The following is a 19,750-nucleotide window of genomic DNA, read 5'->3' as shown; positions in this document are numbered from 1 at the left end:
GAAAGTTTACAAACGAGAGGAGGCCATTCGGCCCATCTTGCTCGTTTGGTTGTTAGTAGCTTATTGATCCCAAAATCTCATCAAGCAGCTTCTTGAAGGATCCCAGGGTGTCAGCTTCAACAACATTACTGGGGAGTTGATTCCAGACCCTCACAATTCTCTGTGTAAAAAAGTGCCTCCTATTTTCTGTTCTGAATGCCCCTTTTTCTAAACTCCATTTGTGACCCCTGGTCCTTGTTTCTTTTTTCAGGCTGAAAAAGTCCCTTGGGTCGACACTGTCAATACCTTTTAGAATTTTGAATGCTTGAATTAGGTCGCCACGTAGTCTTCTTTGTTCAAGACTGAACAGATTCAATTCTTTTAGCCTGTCTGCATATGACATGCCTTTTAAGCCCGGAATAATTCTGGTCGCTCTTCTTTGCACTCTTTCTAGAGCAGCAATATCTTTTTTATAGCGAGGTGACCAGAACTGAACACAATATTCAAGATGAGGTCTTACAAGTGCATTGTACAGTTTTAACATTACTTCCCTTGATTTAAATTCAACACTTTTCACAATGTATCCGAGTATCTTGTTAGCCTTTTTTATAGCTTCCCCACATTGTCTAGATGAAGACATTTCTGAGTCAACAAAAACTCCTAGGTCTTTTTCATAGATTCCTTCTCCAATTTCAGTATCTCCCATATGATATTTATAATGTACATTTTTATTTCCTGCGTGCAGTACCTTACACTTTTCTCTATTAAATGTCATTTGCCATGTATCTGCCCAGTTCTGAATCTTGTCTAGATCATTTTGAATGACCTTTGCTGCTGCAACAGTGTTTGCCACTCCTCCTACTTTTGTGTCGTCTGCAAATTTAACAAGTTTGCTTACTATACCAGAATCTAAATCATTCAGTAGAAGGAGGAGTTGGCCCGTTCACTCTCCGGCTGAGCTGGGAGAAGCCGGCTGCTGTGGGAGAGGGTCTGTCTGTGCTGCACTACAGAGTGGAATACAGGCCAAACAACGTATCCTCTCAATGGGAATGCCAGCCGACTGATAGCGATGAGACTGTCTGCACTTTATGTAATTTTGCCTGGTATATAGCTCCTTACAAATCTTACAAATTCAGAGTTTACGCCATCTTCACAGAGGGGATACTGAGTGTTGCCAGTCCGGAGACTGTATTCCCTCCCTCTTTCTGAGTAGATGATAAAGCTGACTTGAACTCTGCTCTAGCCAAGATAAGCAACAATTAAGATGTAGCTTTACATTAAACTAATGTGCTCCATCCGCGTTTTGAGTTTCCTTCCATCTGACGATGTAGATATCTTTCTGCCTGGTGTTGATGGCTGAAGTGTAATGATGGCTCCAGGGATCAGCTTATTTTCCCCAGCACATCAGCTGTAAGAGAAATATTATAGAAAATAGGATTTGCTCAGCATGGAAAAGTACTGGCATCTTGCACTCCTATGATCTTGCTCGCATAACCTTGTATGCTGCAGCTGTGAGACAATGGATAATAGGATGAGCCAGACCTGTCTTTTTTAACTATACACACAAAACAGCCATTCTGTTATTTGCTTGCTTAGCTATATGCCATGTATACATAGTTATAAATGGTTTCCCTTATATGCTAATATCTGAATCATCATTGGCTAACTGTAGGGGAATAATTGCATAGAACCATTCCTGTACTTGTTTGTTGCTACCCTGTACTACATTTATTCACTGAGTCGTATATGTTTTTAAAATATTTTGAGTTTGTGATCTATTAAGTTTATAGAAATAAAGTAAATGTATTAAACTGCAGCTGGGAACCAAACTGTGGGTGGTGGGAAAAAGGAACATGACATTCCACCTAAACTGCATTACCACCTTTTCCTGTTGACTTCTCACTACCTTTTCCTGTTGACTTCTCACTACCTTTTCCTGTTGACTTCTCACTACCTTGATCCACCTAAACTTTTATTGCATTACCACCTTTTCCTGTTGGTTTCTCACTACCTTGTGAAAAGCTGTTCCCCCTTTTTCTGTAAAGGTATAAAAACTGTACGCTAACTCTGTGTTGGAGAACACTGCTCAGGTTTCCTAGCACTGATGTGCTGAGCTGTTCTCGTTTGCGCAAACTAACGAGGCTTTATATCTCTGAACACCTGGTGCAGTTGGCTCTTTTAGTTGCGGACCTGAAAAGTTCCACGACAAAGTCAGGGGGGAGAGGAAACAAAGTAACATTCTGGGCAGGATAAAAACTCAGAGTGAAAATAAAGAAGACTGGAAAACAAAACAAAAAAATAACCAGAGAGTGTTCTGGGCCTGCTGTGTCACAATAACATGGGAATCTGACATCAGTTACATTATTCATAATCTCTAAGAGAAACCCCTTTAGTGCAGTGATACAGTGTAGCGCTGGGGAGTGTTTGTATATCTGCAGCTTCAGCACACAGTGCTGTCAAATCCCAAGCACTCTGATGAGACGGTGCAACAGGCAGTGCAGTGTGGTGCTCTGTGTTATGGATTCTGTCTCCTGTCGGTGAGATGAGAGGAGGGTAAAAGCTCTATAACCATGATGGGAGCACAGGACCACAGATCTGACACACTTTGATAGAGGGCTGATAAGAGGTGCTTGGTTGGCAGGTGCTTCCGTTTTCAAGAAGTCACAAATTACTACTGAGGCTTTTTCACAAGGAGCTGTCCCTAAAGTGATGTGACTCTCTGTATGTATGGGCCATTCTGACTTGACTGCAGATTTCCACCCCCAACACAAGCTGAAGGAATTAGAGGCTGGTAATCATTGAGGAATGGTCCCTTATCCCTCCAGCACAATTTAAAAAGCACCTTGCAGAATCGTTACCTGCCACGACCAATCAGTTCCGTGCTGGCTGCCCATGGAGGCGCTACACCATATTGACACTGCTATGGCAGGTGTTGCTATTGTTTGTACAAATTATGAAAAACCTTTTTCACTATGAAAAGTAATCATTTAATATATTTGCTATTTTTTTTTTCTTCATCTATGATTTTGCCATTTGTATCTCTTAGGCATTTAACCTCTTAAAATGGACTAAAAACAAAGTACACAGAAAGAGTACACGGAACTGCAAAAGCAAGTCAAAAAGGAAGTTAGAAAGGCCAAAAGAGAAATAGAAATGAACATTGCTAAGGGGGCTAAAACCAATTCCAAAATGTGTTTCCAATATTACAACAGCAAGCGAACATTCAAAGAGGAGATTAAATGTTTAAGAGATACAAATGGCAAAATCGTAGATGAAGAAAAAAAATAGCAAATATATTAAATGATTACTTTTCACAAGTTTTTACAAAGGAGGATACGGACAACATGCCCCACATGTCATCCAGTTCCTATCCAGTTTTAAATAACTTTAGCATAACTGAGGCAGAAGTGTTAAAGGGACCTGGAGCTTTTAAAATAAACAAATCCCCTGGGCCGGATGAGATCCTCCCAGTTGTACTCAAAGAAATGAAAGAACTTATTTACAAACCGCTAAACAAGATCATGCAACAGTCTCTTGACATAGGGGTGGTACCGACAAACTTATGGAAACCATAATAAGATCCAAAATGGAAAATTACCTATATGGTAACAGTATCCTGGGAGACATTCAACATGGTTTTAGGAAAGAAAGATCATGTCTAACTAACCTACTTGATTATTTTGAAGATGCAACACCGCTAATGGATAATTGCAAAGCATATGACATGGTTTATTTAGATTTCCAGAAAGCTTTTGACAAAGTACCGCATAAAAGGTTAATTCTCAAATTGAACACAGTAGGGATTCAAGGAAATGCATGCACATGGATTAGGGAGTGGTTAACATGTAGAAAACAGAAAGTACTGATTAGAGGAGAAACCTCAGAATGGAGTGTGGTAACCAGTGGAGTACCACAGGGATCAGTATTAGGTCCTCTGCTATTCCTAATCTACATTAATGACTTGGATTCTGGTGACACAAAAATAGGAGTGGCAAACACCATTGCAGAAGCAAAGGTCATTCAAAAGGATCTAGACAAGATTCAGAACTGGGCAGACACATGGCAAATGACATTTAATAGAGGAATCTATGAAAAAGACCTAGGAGTTTAGAAATGTCTTCATCTAGACAATGTGGGGAGGCTATAAAAATGCCAACAATATGCTCAGATATATTATGAAAAGTGTTGAATTTAAATCAAGGGAAGTAATGTTAAAAGTGTAGAATGCATTAATAAGACCTCATCTTGAATATTGTGTTCAGTTCAGGTCACCTCGCTACAAAAAGGATATTGATGCTCTAAAAAGAGTGCAAAGAAGAGCGACCAGAATTATTCCGGGCTTAAAAGGCATGTCATATGCAGACAGGCTAAAAGAATTGAATCTGTTCAGTCTTGAACAAAGAAGACTACGTGGCGACCTAATTCAAGCATTCAAAATTCTAAAAGGTATTGACAGTGTCGACCCAAGGGACTTTTTCAGCCTGAAAAAAGAAACAAGGACCAGGGGTCACAAATGGAGTTTAGAAAAAGGGGCATTCAGAACAGAAAATAGGAGACACTTTTTTACACAGAGAATTGTGAGGGTCTGGAATCAACTCCCCAGTAATGTTGTTGAAGCTGACACCCTGGGATCCTTCAAGAAGCTGCTTGATGAGATTCTGGGATCAATAAGCTACTAACAACCAAACGAGCAAGATGGGCCGAATGGCCTCCTCTCGTTTGTAAACTTTCTTATGTTCTTATGTAACATTATTTGGTTTTCTTTCAATTAACTCTTAACTATGCCACACATACATCAAATTTATATTCCAGCATATCAAACGTGTGTGTGTGGCCTTTAGCAACAAAACTAAAATTATCAAAAAAAGGTCTGAAAGGGTTGAAATGAAAGGTTATCATTATGAATATTTGCATACTTCAAAACATACAGAAGAAATAACTTGTCTCACTCCAGATGTGTTAATATTGCAACAATTCTGAATAGCTTTTACAATTCACACATCATTCTATCACAGCATGGAAACAGCCATGGTTTGTTCTGGTTTTAGGGTCTATTAAAACAAAACTTTGACTGAGCTTCTAATAGCAAACTATAATCCTGTACTAAGTGGAGGCTTTATTTTTTGTCAGGTGACTCTTTCATCTGCTTATAAAAACAACCGCTATCAAGTTGCATGAAGCGGTTGGTAATTTCTACTTTTGTAGTTTGCTATTAGCGGATGGGTCAAAGTTTTGTTTTAATCCGACCCTCAGTCACAGAGCACAGTGACTCTTCTAAATGTCTAAAGGATATCTATTAGGCTGTTTCAGGGAACTTTTGAATCTTCAGCAACCCACTGACCTGCCCACTAGTGACTGCCTATGCTGTGTGAAGTGAACCCCCTCCTGTAGCAGTTCAGCAGCGTGTGCTGGAAAGCCTTGTCAGAACAGGGGTGAAGTAAGAGCACAGTGCAGGTCTTATCTGACAATTTCCCATCTTTTTTCAGATTTGTCAGCTCTTACCGGGAAGAAAAACATATTTTTTCTTTGTTTTTAATATATCCTTGTACAGTAAACACCACTCAGAGTGCAAACCTATCACACTTCACTCCCCCTCCTGCGGCCTTTAATCAATGAAACATTTCTAATGAAGATAAAATAAAACAAAAACTACAAGAAGCATGAACACAAATAATAATAATAATAATAATAATAATAATAATAATAATAATAATAATAATAATAATAATAATAATAATAATAACATATGTGAATCCATAAAAAAATATTTTAAAGAAAGTGAATTTCTCCACATGTGAAGGCACACATTTCCTGTATCCAGCCTCAGTTTCTGCCTCAGAATTACTGCCTGGTTATTATTTATGTGTACTGGGCGAGGAGTTACAGAAAAGCAGTTGACTAAGAGGTGAAAACAGTGTCAGTTTGACAGAAAGGTCTTTGTGTTTTTTTTTTTTCAAAGCAACAACAAATACAAAACAAGGAACCTTTTTTTTGCAAACTCCTAATCATTAATGCAATTTTCAAGCTGCATAAACATCAGTGATAAGATCAATATTGAGCAGCACATTTCCTGAGAGCACACAATGTGTTCTCAATTTGATAAACACCATGGTGAGCGAGTGACCAGGCTGAAACTCTGTCTGCACTGAACTCAGACTGCAACACACACACACACTGCCTACACAGCCCTCCACAAGTCATAGTGTCTGCCCCAGTCACACACCCCCCTTTCACAGTGATAATAACCAGCACTTCTGCAAGACATACAGAGGAAAGATATCTACAATAAATGCAGTGTCCAGCTTTGTTTCATGGTGACATGGACAACATTCTACACTTGCTTTACAAACAAACTGTGTAATTATACTTTGTTATGGTGGTTTATTCTGCATGAACTTTGTCAGTTTTACAAAGCTTTTCCAAATGTTGCCCCCAATAGTTATGTCCATTATGCAAATTATATACACACACACACACACACACAGTCCCTTGCAAAAGTATTCAGACTCTTCCCATGGTGTCCCATTTTGTGTAATTACAGAATGATGCACACACACATTTTTTTAAACTCAATATTTTATTCAAAACTTGAATGCTCAAACTGAATAATTCTAAGGGTAAGATAATACAGTAAATGTCAGCAAAAACTAAAGAGAAAAAAACTGAAATATGTTGATTGCTTAAGTATTCAGACCCATCAACTCAATATTTGATGGAAGCACCTTTGACTGGGCCACTGAAGGACATTCACTTTCTTATTCTTAAGCCACTCCAGTGTAGCTTTGGCCTTGTGCTTTGGATCATTGTCCTGCTGAAAGGTAAATTTTCAGCCCAGTTTTAAGTCTTTAGCAGACTGAGGCAGGTTTTCTTCTAGTATTGGCCTGTACTTTGCTCCATCCATTTTTCCTTCAATCCTAACAAGCTTTCCAGTCCCTGCTGAGGAGAACCATCCCCATAGCATGATGCTGCCACCACCATGCTTGACTGTAGGGATAGGGTTGACTGGGAGATGTGCTGTGTTGGGTCTGTGCCAAACGTAATGCTTGGCATTTGGACCAAAAGGTTCCAATTTGGTCTCGTCTGACCACAACACCTTTTGCTCATTTTTGCAGGGACACTCAGGTGCTTTGTTCCAAACTCCATGTGGGCTTTGAGATGGCTAATTTTTAGTAATGGCTTCCTTCTTTCCACCCTGACATACAGGCTACTTTTGTGAAGTGTTCTGGATATTGTTGACTGATGCACATTTTCTCCCATCTCAGCCATTGAACTCTGTAGCTCTTTTAAAGTTGTCATGGGCTCAGAGCGGCATCCCTCACCAGTTTCCTCCTTGCCCGGCTGCTCAGTTTGGAGGGTAGGCCTGATCTAGGCAGTGTCTGGGTGGTACAATGCACCTTCCATTTCTTGATGACTGAGTAGACTGTGCTGACAAGGATATTCAGAGACTTCCATATTTCTTGTACCCTTCTCCTGATCTGTGCTTTTCAATGACTTTATTCCTGGCTTGCTTTGAAAGCTCCTTGGTCTTCATGGTTGAGTCTTTGCTTGAAATTCACTATCTGACTAAAGGGGCCGAAAAGGATATCAAAGCAACAAACACCCTCGCAGTTTGCAGCTTGTAACTTAGTGCACAGTTAGTAAAAAGAGGAGGAAAGGATAGGATGTTCCAGCACACAAATAGGTTGGGCCAGATGTCCGCGGGCATAGGGGAGTTAAATAAGAATGTGCAATAAGCATTTATCACAAACCACTCCTTACACAATCATAAACTGGTATTAAACTTTTTTCTGAAGTGAACATAACAAGCACACAAGAGGGGGACAATTAAGCTCCAACACCCTCACTGATAGGTATAGACAAGGGGTAAAGAGATAATTAAGGAGGCAGCTCCCTAAACATTGTTTGTTGTGTGCTGGTTTCTGATAGGGGTAAGGGATTTTATGTGAAACTATATACTCATGTACATGTAATACTCTGGCAGAATATATTAGTTACTGATGAAGTGACTGTTGTTCTCCGGAGCGCTCTGTTGTTTGATGACCAATGCAATAAACCTTTGAAACAACGATCTGAAGTGATTGATTGTCTCTGATTGTCTCTGAGTTTCATCTAGAACCCTACATGACCAAGGAACCTCACTGTGGGAACAATTCAATAATTGATCATTTAATATCTGGGTTGAATAGTTCTCTCAAGAATGATATTTAAATTGACGTGTTCTAAAGATGGAGGATTTACTATGAACGCACATTCACGCGCAGACACAAGGAATGCTTAATCAATAGTAGTATTTTATTAAGTACACAAATAATAAACAGAAATCAGAAAAGTCAGAAAGTAAATCTCTTAGTCTCTAAGCACAAAACAAAATTTCAAAGCTCTCACTTCATTCATGCTTGACTAGAAGGCAGTTGAAATATGACACCGCCTTTCCCCTAGAACATCAGCAGCAGGAAGCAGCCTGTGACATAGCTAGTCTCTCACTCACACACACACACACACACACACACACACACAAACAAACATGCACAAATACACACACAGTGAACAGAGTACATCTGAGATAATGCAGACAATCTGAAGAATATATCACATTAAGCTTATTAATGGTATATAGTTTAAGTATATGGCAAGTTTACTTTTAAATAAGTTCTTCATATAACAATATGAGGTAGATTACTTATAGTTACTTCATCAAGTTTCACTAAACGTTATTTTGCACACAAAGTGTGCAAACTAAATAATGAACAGTTCGATTCTATGTGAATGTGTTACAATTAATTAATTTAGTTCCATGAAAGGAAATGCAGCTGGAATTAAACTCAACGGTTCCTTGGAGCTTAGACTTTTGGTCCCCTGGTTTGGAAACTCAATCTGTTGAAGTGTCCAGTACAAACTCTCCTCTCAGCAACAAAGTCTTCAATCACACTTTTAAATCAAACTCTGCAACAAAGTTTTAATTCTCGATAGAATCAATCCTCGGTATAGGATCCTCAACAATGCTTGTCCGCCCTGCTTCTTCGTTAAACCTTTAGCTATGCAGAAAGCAATGCACAGTTTCTTGTGGATCCTGTGGTTTTAGGTGTACAGCAGACCCAGGCTGGTTTGTCTGATAACAGTCGCTGGTAGTTTCACGGCAGTCTTCTCGCCAGGCCTCAGTCTCGTTGCTTGTGGTCGTTGACTCGCTGGCAGCTTGCTTCCCGTCTTGATTCCGGAGTTGCAGCTTTGCTTAGCAGAGTGACAGAGCCTTGTTCAGCATTCGACGTGGAGCACAACGTGTTCAATTTCACTTTGGTTTTTACAGTCTTTTTCACTCTGCTGAGCAGCTCTTTCATGAGGTCATGTGTGTATCTTGCCTCTTTAAACTCCCAGTGCTTTGATGTTTGAAAGTCCTTTTCCACCAGGACATCGCTAGGTTATGTCTTCTTTGCGTCAAAACGATTGTTGTTGCACATGTGAATTATCTATACATAATTCAACTGTTCTCTCAGCCTAATCCAGTTCAGCCACCGGTCCTCTAATCAGTAGATCATATAGTTCAGTATCTCTGCAAACCAGAGGCCCCTTTCAAGACACAGCAGTTTGCCCTGTTTCTCAAGATACACAGTTTCATTAAAGTATTCAGTTACATTTCTAATACACGTTCATGCATTATCATATTCAGGGAATATGTCCTACACTGTATTGAAAATAAAAGCACCTGTGACAGAGGGCAGGAGTCTCTTTATCCTAGACTAGTTCACTTGGTGAATTTGAACAGATACTCAAGGATAGGAATCACGGTCAGATGATTAGACACGGGAGACAGGTAATTCCAGAATGTGTGGGTTTATTCAGAATGTGCCTCAAGTAAACAATCGACAACGAGGAGATAATATCCGTATTATATATCTGTATTCTGATATTATCCTTATAATGATAATATCCGTGTAATGTATTATCCGTGGTCTGGGTTTATTTCTATAGACACTGCTTGTGCCAATAACAAGAGACTTAAGTAAACTAAGGAAACATTGTAGCTGGCAGATTGAATATGCATGTGTATAGTATGCTATATTTACAATCGGTAAACTTAAATATTACATATAAATACGTCAAGTTAAACAGAACTTATGGCGAAATACTCCTAATTAAGATTATTACTTACATCTCAGCACTGACGCACGGATGGCTGGATTACTCCTGTAAGAAAGGGCTCGCTTACTCAGCTGGCTATGAGAATACAGAAAAAACAACGTTCTAAAGTGACTCATAAGGAAAGTGTCTCCCTAAGAAGACGTGTACAAAGAGAACAGTATCACCTTTCTAACAGTATCACCTTTCTAACAGTAACATATCACTGTATAACTCGTTGCAGACCTCAAAGTGGAACAATTCATTAATCCTTCTCAAAAAAAAGTATTCTGAAAAGACTGGATTGAAGCAGCAGGGATATTGATGATATCAGATCTTTATAAAAATGGTAAATTAATTGCATAAAGTGAATTCCAGGAAGCAATGTGGGACTCTTCTGTTACATATTTTAAAATAATTCAAAGCACTTAAAGCTGTGAACAAAATATAATTACCAGTTACCAAAATATAATTACCAGTTACCAAAATATAATTACCTTAAGTTGAGGGCCACCACATCAGCATGATCTTTAGGGGTCGCTCAAAATGTATTTAAATAATATAATTTATTATACAACATATCAAATGTAGTGTGTTACCTTATGAGTTGTGAAGGAGCCAGGCAGTTTTAGTAACAGGGTTCATTAGATCAGTGTTAGCAGAAGCAGAATTATCAGTACTAGATGATGATTATTATTATTTTTGCATAGTTGCATAGTTGCATGAAGCGGTTGGTAATTTCTAATAACTAGAGAATATCAGAGCGGGGCTACAAAGCGGTGCTAGCCTCCTTTATAATCGTGTCGTTGCAGCGCTGGTGCAGCAGGGAATGCACTGATAGGGAGCCATACACCAGTGGTGGATGGAGCCTTGTTGGTTGACTGGTTCACTAAATATTTCCAGTTATATAAAAGTTCCCCCTGGCTGCACCCCACAGTATTTTTAGCGTAATTCAAGTAATGTACCTATAAACATTATAGAGTTATTCAAATTGGAAAAATAATAATAAAATCAAACATAAGTATTTAATTGTTTTCATTATATATTTAAAAGAGGCATATTGCCAGGCTATCTGACTTGGAATGCTTTTAAAAAGTTAGTATTGTGTTTGCATCTGAAGAAAATAAATAAATCTATTTGCAACGTGGTCACAGAAATGAATCGCCTAACACAATGCTGTTCTCCTCTAATAATATATTGTTTTAAAACAAACTTTTGAATTTAATTTCAGGATAATAAGAATTTTTAGCCAAATTATCTCAAAGGTGTAGTTTAATACTGTATTTCCCTATGCCTTGTCAAGGGGTCTCTTTGCAGTCATTTGTGTTCAAGTGCTCAAGCTACATATATTAAACAAAGTAAAATACCCACGTTCTCACTGCTTGAACTCATTGGTTGCATCACGCTCGAGTCCAGCTATTTGTAACCAATAGAAGATCAAGCTTTTCTACAGTTAACCAATCAGATCAAAGTTCTAGGACAGAGGGGAATACATGAAACAACGTGATGCAATGTTATGTTTCAGGAACAAATACACCATATTCCATTTTTTTTTTACTTATTACTTCATTTAAGCTAAAACCTCTCTGATGTCGATAGTCAATGTGTAAGGGACAGAGCCCTTATTATATAGCTATACTATTTAGGTCCCTAGATACTATGCCTAGTGATAACGCTAGTTTACCAGCCGTAAACCTGGTTCCCTTTCAATTTGAAGATGGCCACCAAACATTGTTATGGGATACACTCCTGCCTACTGGTAGGTGTCATTGAGCTCCTATATCAAAGCTGCCGATAGGCCCCCTTCCCCCAGTGATGTCCTTGGTCCCGCCTCCTGAGGGTACGTATCCATCACACAGGGGGAGGAACAAATTCTTTCATGTTGAAACTCTGATGTCAACCGAAGCGACCTCGCGGTTGGTGGCCATCTTGTCTTTCAGGGAACCAGGTTTACGGTAGGTAAACTAACGTTCCCTTTCAATTCCAAGACCAACCAAACATCGTTATGGGAAATGTGTACCAGTGCCGTGACGAGGGAGAGAGAGAACGGCACCATATGAGGGACGCTGAGTCCTGCCTGACCAAGGTCAGCGGCGTGAGCATGCAACCTCGAGGACCCTACTGCCCACAGACGGCAAAGAGGGATCTACCACATTCAGGCGGTAGAACCTGGCAAAGGTATGCGGGGTAGCCCAGCTAGCCGCATCACAAATCTCAGCCATGGAGGCACCTGAGAAGAAGGCCCATGACGTAGCCACAGCTCTCGTGGAATGTGCGGCTCTCCGCCCAGGTGGGGGTAAGCCAGCACTATCATACGCAGTCGAGACTGTGTCTGCAATGCAGTGCGACAGGCACTGCTTGGAGAGGGGCTGTCCCAGGGTCCGTGTTCCATGGCAGACGAAAAGCTGGTCAGACTGACGCAGCGCTCTTGTCCTATCCACATAACATCTCAATGCCTGAACTGGGCAGAGAAGGTTCAACTTTCTATCCTCGTCCGTCACAAACGGAGGATGAAAGGACTCCAGTTCCACAGACTGATTCACCACCTTGGGGAGAAAAGCAGGGTTTGCATGCAGTGACACTCTGCTACCATCATCCCAAATACGCATACAGGAGCTATGCACAGACAACGCCTGCAGCTCACTAACCCGCTTTGCGGAGGTGATAGCAAAGAGGAAGACTGTCTTCATGGACAGGTGCTTCAACTCGATGGAGTATATAGGCTCAAACAGAGCCTGTGTGAGAGCCTCCAGTACAATCTCAAGGCTCAATTCGGGGAGAGTAGCCCTCATAGGAGGGTGCAATCGCAGAGCGCCTCAGAGAAACTGGGTAACCAGGAAATGTGCACCCGGGGACACTGAGTCAACGGGGGCATGGCCTCACTAGATGCTCCGTCACAAGCGCTATGTGGGCCACTGCTCCCTCCCGCGACTGTGAACAGATCAACTAGTCATCAAGGTAGTTCATCATTCTGACAGCATGCAGCTGCAAGGGGGCCAGGATAGCGTCTACACACTTTGAGAACGTACGGGAGCCAGTGAGAGGCCAAACGGCAGCACAGAAAACTCATAAGCGCTGCCTTGAAAGGCGAAGCGGAGGTGCTGTGCTGTGGACGAATGGAGACGCAAGTCCAGCATGTGAGTCAACATGTGGAACCCCCTCTGTTTCAGAAACCGGTTGAGGAACTGCAGGTCCAGGATGGGGCGAAAGCCGACCAGGGGAGCAACGCGTTCGACTGCAGGATCCCCTCCACTGCTGGGCCAAAGGTATGGCCTGGGGATATAGACGCGTCCAAGAGCACAGCCTTGTCAACGTCAGGCACCCACGCCTGTGACAGCCACAGCTGTCTGCGCACGGTGGCCACCATCCGTGTAGGCAACCAGCATACTGGATGTGTTTGCCAAGCGGTAACTCTGGGTCCCCGCCACGTGAACCCTCCAGACTGTGTCTCCATCACCCTGCACTGCAGGTTTGGGCACACAGGGTCCCTGGGTATGCCTCCTAACGGTGGACCCTTAACCAAGGCTGTGCTGGTGTAGTCTACAGGGGGAAACCCGGCCAGGCCAAGCTTCTCCGCCCCCTCCAGCGAGGCCAGTGGAGAACAATGTCTCAACTGCGCTGGCGCTGTGGCTGGGTGGTTCTAAGAGGAGCGCACCTCCTCCATAAAATCAGGGAAAGCTGGAAAGGGTTGAGCTCGGGGAGCCACGTCATGCGGTCAAAAGACGGAGCGACGTGGCTCTGCCTGCATTGTCCAGGAGACAGGGGCAGTAATCGTGGAAACCTTGGATCTAGGGGCTGTGTCAGTAGGGAACTCAGGCTCTGCCTCCACCTCCATCTCTGGTGGGAAAGCGGACTACCCCCACGAGGCGGCGATGGAGAGCAAAGGGGGTGAGGGGGGCGCCACACGGGGGCCCACAGCTGGAGCCGGTGGGGCCTGTTGCCTCTGTAAAAGCTCCATAAGCTGGCCGATCTGAGCTTTCATGTCAATAATATCCAGCGCCTGTCGAGACTTCTTCAACTGTCTAGCTGTAGGTGACGGGGAGCGGCTGTGGGTGGACACAGACGCCTGCACACAGAGAATCCCCCCGGAGCGGCTCTGTGACAGTGTCGGGAGGAGTGGCTGGGAGGGGCCCGCTGCGGGTGACGAAGAATGCCCCCATGTGACTCTCTCCAGGCGATTGGCAATCTGAGGAGGCGTGCTCGGGGCCTAAGCACTGCGCACACATGTTGTGCCTGTCCTCCTGTGGGATATTAGTCCCACAGGCCTCACAGGAATGAAATCCAGCCCTACCCATCATAACTGGTATACTGCGTGCCCCAAGTATCGTGTAACGCTAGCTACCAAGTACCGCGGGCACCGAGTCCCATGCAGCACCGAGTCCCGTGCGCACCGCATGTACTAAGCACGGGGCAACAGATACTGTGTGCACCGCGTGTACCACGTGCCACGCAGCACCGGGTATAATGTGCACCGTGTGCACCGAGCACTGTGCAGCACCAGCGCACCAGCCTGTATCGGTACAGCGAGTCAATGAGCACCATGCACACTGTGGTACCGAAGTAGCACGGGCAGAGTCTCACGCACCGCGGTATTTAAAAAACACCGGGGCAGCTCTGCACGGTGCCTACCCTGACCGCGTGGGCACACACCTGAGCAGCACGTAGCGTACAACAGGGGAACAGGGCTGAAGCTACAGCGGGCGATTGACTCGTTACAACACAGTAAATACAATACAATATACAAAAACAGTATGTATACAGTATAGATGAAGAGAGCACACTGTCTGTTTGATTGTAAGGCCTACACACGTGCTGAAGACCAACGCAGCCTGCGTACATCTCAACTCAACAACGGGGAAGCCTGGGTGAGGAGTATACGGCTGGTCCCGCTGAAGCAGCCGTGCTGCAGCAAGTCCTCTTTGCAAGCTTTGATAGAAAGAGCTCATTGACTCCTACCAATAGGCAGGCGTATATCCCATAATGATATTTTGGTGGCCATCTTCGAATTGAAAGGGGACTTGAACATTGTGCGTAGTAAAGAATGCCAAAAGCCACACTGAGTACAGATCCCGCCTGTATGTGGTATAAGAAAATAAACGATAGTTAGCTACTCACCCAAATAAGAAACAAAAACAAAACTGTGCTTTTATATATATAGTGAAAATGTATTTGTTTGGATATCCATATTATCCAAATATCCATATGTACTGGAAAAAATAAAGGGCAGCTTCATTTAATAGTGTGTGGGATAGTAACTGTAGTAAAACATATCAGTAAAATGCTAAAGAAAGCACTTTTTAAAGTTTGTGGCTCTTTGTCACTGTACATTTTATTTCCTTGGCTCTTGATCTGTGAAAGGTTGACCACCCCTGCTCTAGACCCTCAGAAATGTACTTCTAAAAGCGTTACACACACATTACAAACACAGCATCAGATACTCACCAAGAAATCACAGCAGCCATCACAGCACAGTAACTAGCTGCCCTGTGTCCTCCAATACAATCCACTTTAACCCATCACTTACTCACATCTGTGTTCAGTTGTGTAAACTTGAAGGCCTGGACAACCAGACGGATCTCAGAGGTCTGGACTCAGGGCAGAAAGATGGAGTTAGCAGACTGGCCATCTACAAAGCATCTGCAGGGAGAAATGAGAGCACTGAGCAGAGGGAGGCACTCCCCAGGGCTGGGAAACACTAGGGTCTGAGACCAAGGTAGCATTACAAGGACAAGTGCACAAACACACTGCACCCCTATTCTGAGCAGCCCTTGTAAAAGATGGCACAGTTTGTAAGCAGGACTGCTGTGCTCCCAAGTGCTGAACATTCAGATCTAAACTGTGCATTTCCTATACAGCTTGCAGTGAAGATCTATCCGTGGTTGGTGATGAGCGGGTAGGTCTGGCTTGAAGGGCTCAGCTCTGGAGTGCTGGCAGCGACACACTCTTCCATGTAGACCATCGCTGGCATGTGGAATTGCTGCTTCACTGCAGCTGCGATGTTGAAGGGGGACCCCAGGAAGAACAGACAGGAGGTGCGTGGAGCTGAGAATTCATCTGAGACATAAAGGAGGGGAGCATGAGAAAAGCAACCCACCCAACTCATCTCACTAGCCAGGACAGAGCAGCACTGACCAGCACCAGAGGGAAACATTTTCTACTTGACTGGAGGAAGCGACCCAATGAGCAACACAGGCTGCTGCCCTGCCAGGTTAGTGTTGCTCTGGACACCTTTCTAAACAAACAGACCAAGGGCACATTGCAGGACAGAAAACTCGCCATTCATAATCCCCATGGTAAACTCCAGCTTCCAAAACTCACAAGCATCCCGAGTGAGAGTTATACACTGGAAGAGTGCAACCAACAAGTCTGGAGAGACACGGCTAGAGAGCTTTGGTCAGAGCAGCAGCACATCAAGACAGTTTGTATTCAGCAGAAAACACGCCAAGATGAGCCTTTATAAAACTTAATAAACTTAAGGTTTTTAAGGCCGTAGTCAGCTGTGAGGCACCCGAGGCACAGGCTTCGGTTAAAATCATACTAATAATCATTTATTTATGTCTTTTACACGTTGTTTTGGTGTGAATAAAAACACACTTTGTAGGGTCAGTTTGCTGAAGCTCCAAAGATGATCAGAGACAATCACTCACACCGATCGTTGCATCAAAGGTTTATTGCAGTGGTCATCAAACAACAGAGATCTCCGGAGAAAACACAATCACTTCATCAGTAACTAATGCATTCTACCGGGGTATGGCACGTACATGTTATTTATAGGTTTTGGTTCAAATCCTTTACCCCTGTCACAGTTAAGCACGCAGCAAACAATTCCTTCAGTTGATCAATCAGTACAGGCTTTGGGGCTATCTATTCCCCTCCCTGCGCGTTTGATATGTTCATATAGAAAGCTAGCTGAAACAGGCTCTAAACCACATATGCTGCAACTTCCCTATACCCCCCTGACATCTGGTGTACTAGAACATTCAGTCTTTTTAGGGAAGCTAGGCAGGCCGTGTTTCCTTATCTTGTTCCGTCTTCAGGGCCCTTCACACTTCATCGCTCGCTGTGTGCGCTCATTAATTTCCAAGTCTCACTGATATCTCTGGGCTCTTTGGAATCGTTATATTCATTGCAGACTACAGTGACACGACTCCATTTTTATTAAAAACTGATACGAGATGATTAACTAAGACTTCTATCTACTCCAGCCAATAACCTGAACGTGCAGAATGAAGGAGGTGGAATAAAATGAATTGCTCTGCATTTTAAGTAGTCCTCTTATAATGCAAACACATAATTAATCATCACAATTATTAATAATTTTATTTATAGGGCTGCGGTTTGCAAGCTAACATTAATAGAAGTGCAGAATACAAAAATAGCAGCAAAAACATCTAGAGTAAATGCAGCGAATGAACACTGTATTGTGATTAACACTTAACACTGTCACTGTATCCTCTAACTTCTCTGCCTCTGACAGCTTGCTAGTTAGCTTATCCACTGCATCTTTAACCTCAGTGTTTAATTTTAATAGTACTTCTACTGCTGTTGTGATGCTGTGTAGCTCCTCCATCGCTGACCAGCCGTTAATAGTTACTGAAGTTGCTGTGGCTGTACTCTGCCTAGAAGTCGGAGGCGAGGTTTTGTTTTCTTTATTTGATTTTTTTTTCTTCTGTTGTTGTTTCTAATGTTTTCCTGACATCTTGCAGATTCTTTGTTTTGTTAGAAATTAAAAGCATTACATCATTTATTATAATATATAACAGTTTCACCTCAGAGCTCCCTACTTCTGCTGCATCCCACGGCTGTGCATCATGTGACTCTTCCAAGCCCTGTTTCTGTTACACCAGATTCAGGCTTCCACTCCTTTCATTGGACAACGCGTGTTAAAAGGGACGTGTGATGAGACGTTGAAGATTAATATAGAAATGATGGGCTCAGCTAATACTAGCTGTTGGAAAACATGGAACTTGAACGTTTTAATGCAATGTAAGATATACGTCTTCTTTTTTCAGGCTTGTACACTTTGTTGTCTTTTACAGGAGGCGGTACGATAAACTGGTAAGAGACGGGATTCTAAGAATGCATTGAAATTCCAATGACAGAGACCAACTCTGAAACAAACGCAATCCATCTTGCTGGAGGGCCGTTAGGAAAACTCTGCGCTCAAACATCTCCAACATAAATGAATGAATAAACACAAAGGGACACATGGAAGAAACCAGTTTATTTTACTACATGGAATTAGAATTGGCTCTGGATCGTAACACATTCCATTGCTGCTGCGAACAAGTTGTGTTTTACAAATACAAGGGACAATGGATTATAACCTTTTCCCCCACCCGGGAACAGGAGACCAGTTTTAGGGCAGAGGTCAACACAGATCTTCCAAAAACCAGATGGCATTGTTATCTTGAATAAAACAAAGAACGGCCATTTGACGCCACAGAGATTAAGAGATTGGTTCACGAACCCCCAGGGCACAGCCACGAGGTCTGCGGTGATACTGATTAACATTCACCTTTTAGCTGGAGGGGAGGACAGAGGGTGTGCTCAGGAATGGATCCTCATGTTATAAAATGCAACCTGTAACTTTAAATCATGAAGAAATCAGTGTGCTTGGTGTAAGGTCTTTCCACATGTACAGAATAAACTAAGATGGACAAACCATGTAATTAAAAAAGTCTGTGTAGTCTTTTGACTTCAGACTTCAGAAGGTGTGTGATTTCTCTGACCTCAGAAGACTGCACTGCCATGATTGGGACGCTGCAAGCTGGAAACAGGCTGTGTGATGCTGTGGGCTGAGAGCTGCTGTGTGTATTTATCAGAGCAGAATACATGGCAAACTCGTAGCCTGCTGTAACGCTCATCCATAACTACTTACATCTGTTCGAGGGAAAGACAATTGTCACAGCACTTTTCTTTCCCTACCCTTTTGTTTTTATTACTTCACTAGCATTACCAGAAAACCAAAATAAGAACTAAAAAATCAGTGATTTTTTCATTTGTCCTGCTGCCTTTAAACCAGTGATTTTTAACCCTTTCAGCTCAAGTACCAGTGTTTCCAGCAGGGACAAGTGACATAGCCAGGAATTTGTTTAGTGTGGGTAATAATTTATAAAAATGTTTCTGTCAGTAAAAATGAACTACACTGCAAACTTGCAATAAACTTGAAATCTTCCTATTAAGAACTGTGCTGTTTCGCCTCACAATCACATTTAGAACCACTACCGCAGTTATCAAACATACAAATTAGACAACAGAAAGAATAAACTACCTTACCTGCTGTTTAGATCCCCAAGTTCATCAGGTGTTTAAAGCGTTTAAAGCATGATTCACATGGGTCTATAACCCAGGTGTCCTCGGAGTTGATCAAAAGCAGAGGATGTCGACCCAGACAGCAATTTTTAGTTGGGCCAACATTGAGTTTACATCCAGAGTTTACATTGGCAACTGATGGCAGGCCCAAGGTCATTTTGCTCATTGTGAGAATGTTGGTACAACATTGGTACAACGTTGGCATTTATTCGTTATCATCAGATGGGACAATGTTGTGCCGACATTATATTTAGTGCTATAGGTCGGGCCAATGTTGGAAAATTGCATCGTAAAGAACATAGGAACTTCAAACAGTTTACTAACCCTTACTCTGAGTAATTTA

Source organism: Polyodon spathula, chromosome 47 (genome assembly GCF_017654505.1).
Source record: "Polyodon spathula isolate WHYD16114869_AA chromosome 47, ASM1765450v1, whole genome shotgun sequence".
NCBI classification, from domain to species: Eukaryota; Metazoa; Chordata; class Actinopteri; order Acipenseriformes; family Polyodontidae; genus Polyodon; species Polyodon spathula.
This window is presented reverse-complemented; position numbering follows the sequence as displayed.